We start from the raw sequence: 4,635 nt of genomic DNA, 5'->3' as shown, positions 1-4,635 counted from the left end.
ATACCTGTATAGGTATCTTCAGCTCAGCTCCTCCTGCTTCCAAGTTACTGCTCTGTAGCATGCTACAAGGAGAAAAGATCAGCAACAGCAGGATATACTTGACTGCTAGAAGGCATCACCACTGGCTATGGGGGGTCAGGATGCAAAGTTTCCTCTGCTCAGTCCTAGCATTTCCAGAAGTTACTTTGTGTGATATTTCCTCACTTCCCAATCCCATATCACTGGCAGTTTTGTCATATTCATAGGATTTCAGTGAGGAGTTTACTGCTGAAAGACAACTCTTATCACCAGGCACTGCAGATGTTACTTCTGTGGAAAGGGCTAGGCTTTGTTTTCTGTTTTTCTATTCTTGTCTTCTGACTTAATCTAAAGCCCTTCAGCAGCAGCCACAACTTCCAGAAGATTTCTTTGAAAAATTTCATGAGATCAGACCTTTTTAAAAGATTTTTTTTTTTTAAGCTAAAACCATCTTCTGGCTCAATTGGAAGTCAGAAGTCCTAATGGCTATGCCATGTATTCTGAATTCCTGGGGAGGTATTTTTAGCCCTGCAGTTAACACTGCAAGCTTGTCAGCTCTCCAATGGGTGTTTAAGGTCTTCTGAAGACTGTTTGTACATTCGCTTCAGAAGATCTCTGATGTAATATGATGTATTGTGTGCCCAACTCCTGGGCCAGTTGGCCAACAGCTGAGCAAGAAGCTGAAAGAAATGGGTCTGTGGATAGGAAAAACATTTCTGGGGGACACAAGCAATAGGTGAAAAGGAGAGAGTTGAGTATTTGAGCCTGTGGGCAAGGAGGGTGTAAAGATGTTATTTTGGTGTTAAAAGCAAGAAAAAGAGAAGATTGCATTAAGGGAAAGCAGCACAATTTCTCTGCTGGTCGGCAGAAGCTATACTGACCTGGTTTGCTGCCACCTTAGTGTTTGACTACTTGGGAAACTAATAATTTCTTACTTCTAAAGCACAGTCTGTAGTAGGTTACATCCCACTATAAGAGAGACATGAAGCAAAGAATGTGGGTAATTAAAAACGGAAGAAAAAAAAAAAGGGCAGGTATCGGGCCACATGTGTGCATGATGTGATGTACAGTCACTTAAAATGATATAAAACTTATAGGGGGCTTAAAGTCTCCTGCAATATGTCATTACCTTGTTCAATAAGGCATATAATCCCAAAGATGCTGAGTATTCTTGCCTTTGTTTTGCAGTGTCTGCATCCATAGTGGTATGGGAAATGCCTGCTGGCCACATGGAATACATGTTGCTCTAGTGGGAGTTGTTCTTGCCTACAGCAGGCGGGTTGGACTATAGTTGACCGAAGATCCCTTTTAATCCAAACCATTATATGACCTTACATGAAAATTAAATCTCTAAGAAAGTCTTTCTTTAAAGACAGAATATATTTGACATGTTATTTTAGCAATCAATTTTAAGGGGCAAGAATATGAAGAAATGTATTTAGCCAGACAGATAAAGTTTGGGCTTGGTGTAATGTGACTAAATCCCATTTGAGACTTTCCATTCCCATATCAGTATGAACTCCTATTGCTACCAGTAACTGGATGCAGTTTTGTGCTCTTTTGATGAATGCTGCAAAATATCCTTCTTCTACATGTTTTTCTTTTTAAGTGCTTACAGACCCAGTAGTGGCATATTTACTACTTCTGTGATATTATTCAAAACTGTAATGGTGACTAAGCCTTGGCTCGACAGTCCCTGCAGATACAGGGAACTCACGATCCTGTGTGAGGCTCCTGGGGAGGTGCTAGGTCTCAACAGTTTCATACTGTGGCTTTGCCAGAAAGATGAAGGCCATTGGTCTTGCTTCTGGTGGCTCCTCTCCTTGATGAAGTTGCTTTGACCTTTTCTTAGCCATAGATTTCTGGTAGGATTTTTAGGAGGATTTAGTCATATTTGTCCCTTTGCATTCAACTCTGTTTGCTTTGGGCAAAAATAGGCATCTTCAGGTCTTCGCTCCTGCTGATGTATTCCCTGCCAACACCTTCTTGTGCTCAGCACCAGAGAACTGGCTTTGGAAACACCTGAAGGGATGCATCCTGGGAAAGGAAAGCACTGTTACTACCTCTTGGAGCTGGGAAGATACTTAAAAACCTCAGCCAGATTATGAAGTTGAATTACGTAACGCTTGAAGAAGTGCAGATTGCCTTTTTTCAGCTAATCTGTCAGCCATCTGCTGGCTTGCTGTTGTGTCACAGCAAATACAAGCTGCTTTAAGTTGTGCTTTTAAAGTTTTTATTTAATTCTACTTAACTGAGTGTCAACTAGCTCATTTGGTGTGTGCTTATTGAGGTGATAGTGCACAAAGAAGGTCCCTCAACATGCTGTATAATGTGCCTCCAGGCTGCTAGGAAGAAGGCAGAAGAGAACCCCTATATTAGTGGATTTATAAACTCAAATACACTATAAACTCATTTTCCTCACCTGTTTGCCTTCAGTTCTGCTTGCACATGTTTCACTAGGTTTCCTTGGCTGGTCATGCCTGGTACTGGTGCTTGGAGGGAAGCTGTGCAGATCCAGTCATTGGGCAGCCAGCAAGCTGGCTGCAGTGAGAAACATCATAAATGTCACTTATTTGGAGGGCTGCTCTGCAGCTACAAGTCACTCCAGCTATGTCAACCCTGCACCTATTTATAACCCAGCAATCTGTCACTGGGGGCTTTCTGCAGTTCTTTGCTGCGTGCCACATGGGTTGTAATGCAATAGCTGGATTTATTGTAAGATTTCCTCTACCACTCTTTAAAAATGGTAGGTGCAGTGTTGGTAGAGCTCTGGTAACAAAGTGTAGTAAGGAGGGAAGCACCTGGAGGGACAGGACGCTTGAGTCATCTGTGCCTTTGCACAGCTTGGATTTCAGCTGGGGCTGAATATTAAATATATTCATGGAGATATGTCACTTTTGCAGCAGTGAACTATTGCGATGTACTCTTACATTTTCCTTTTGAAATATAGATTGAGGATGTAACATAACTGTCTGCTCCTACCTAGAGAGTACATTGGAGGCTTTATAAATTAGACCTCCAGTCGAAGTTGTTCATAGAATCGCTCAGGTTGGAGAAGACCTTAAAGATCATCAAGTCCAACTGCAACCTAACCAAACTACCCTAACTAACAGCTCTCTGCTAAATCATGTCCCTGAGCACTACATCCAAATGGATTTTAAACATATCTAGGGGTGGTGACTCAACCACCTTCTTGGAGAGCCTATTACAGTACTTGACAACTCTTTCTGTAAAGAAGTTGCTCCTGATATCCAACCTAAACCTTCCCTGGCACAACTTGAGGCCATTTCCCTTTGTCCTAACACCAAAGGATCTTGATCTTGGGGAAAAAGTGATTAGGATGAAAAAAAAAAAAGAAAACAAAACAAAACCAACAAACACGAACACTTTCATTGTGAGGGTTCTTTCTTACATGTTCTGCCAAACACAGCTGAGACTGCTGCTTAGCTGAAATGAGATTTTCTCTTCCTCGAAACCTGCAGAAATTGTAGTTTCTGTGCAGCAAGAAGGAAAGATATAGGATCTGGCCACCCAATGGATGTTCTATGCTGTCTGCAGTTAAATACTCTTTTCAGTCTTCAGCGGCTTTCTTCATACTGCATCCATGAAATCAAAGTTGATGTTTGGACTTGTCCAGACCAGAAAGAATCCTTCACAGCTGTTTTTAACCATCTCCATTTCTACAAAGCAATGAGTTGGAAAGGCAGCATTTCTTGCATTTCTTGGGAGCAATGTGCCATACGAACAAGATAGAAAACACTTAGATTTGGGTAGGGATAGATTTCCCGGATGATAAGCATTCACCCCTCATGTCCCTCATGCTTGCTGTGCTGTGCAGAGCACTGTGCTCTGAGTGATGCTAATTATGCCCACCTTTGCCCAGCTCAGCTCCCATACACAAATCTGCAGCTGCTGCAGTCCACAATAGTGCTCACTGGTGCTTCCAAAACAGGAACCCCTCTGGTCCAGGAAAAGCTGGGCATGGTCCCAGCTCTTGTGCTGAAGGTAGACCCTCATGTGCAGTGCCCCAGGACATGGAATATGTTGCACCTATTATTGGCTGTGACTTGGAGGGATGGCAGCTTACTAGATATCCCCCATGTGAGACGTAGAGGGTGAAGGGTAGGCTATTTCATGTAGTGCTGGCTGAGGGACAGCTGCAGCTGTCCATGCCTGCCATGTTATCTGAGGAAAGGTCCTTAAAAAAGACAACACAACAATGCTCCTTGATTTCTCTTTTTATAAGCCAAAGCTTATAGGCTGAGTGTAAATTCAAAAGGGGTGAAGACTGGTGGCGATAGTCTGAGGGCAAGAACCTCGGGGAGAAAATGCTGAGTCTGGGATTTAACAGGGTAAGGGTGATGATATTGGAGCACTTTGTTGGAAAACAGAGGGGCTGGGAGGGGTACATAGGGGCAAAATTGAGACTTGAAAAAGAACTGAGACAGGCAGGGGATGAGCAGGGAAGAGGGACCTGAGCACTTTATAAACTGGCTCTGAAGTGGGCTGAGCCTTTGTCTTCTGCTTTTAGAAAGCAGCTGTGGAGACTGGGGTTACCTGGGCCTCTGCATCCTCTGCTATGCACCATGCTGGTGGCCCTCTGCAGCTCTGGGGGCA

This window comes from Centrocercus urophasianus, unplaced genomic scaffold (genome assembly GCF_019232065.1).
Source record: "Centrocercus urophasianus isolate 14NV4802_14NV808 unplaced genomic scaffold, USGS_Curo_1.0 seq_10, whole genome shotgun sequence".
In the NCBI taxonomy this organism is placed as follows: domain Eukaryota; kingdom Metazoa; phylum Chordata; class Aves; order Galliformes; family Phasianidae; genus Centrocercus; species Centrocercus urophasianus.
The sequence above is the reverse complement of the archived record's forward strand: the minus strand, read 5'-3'. Positions refer to the sequence as shown.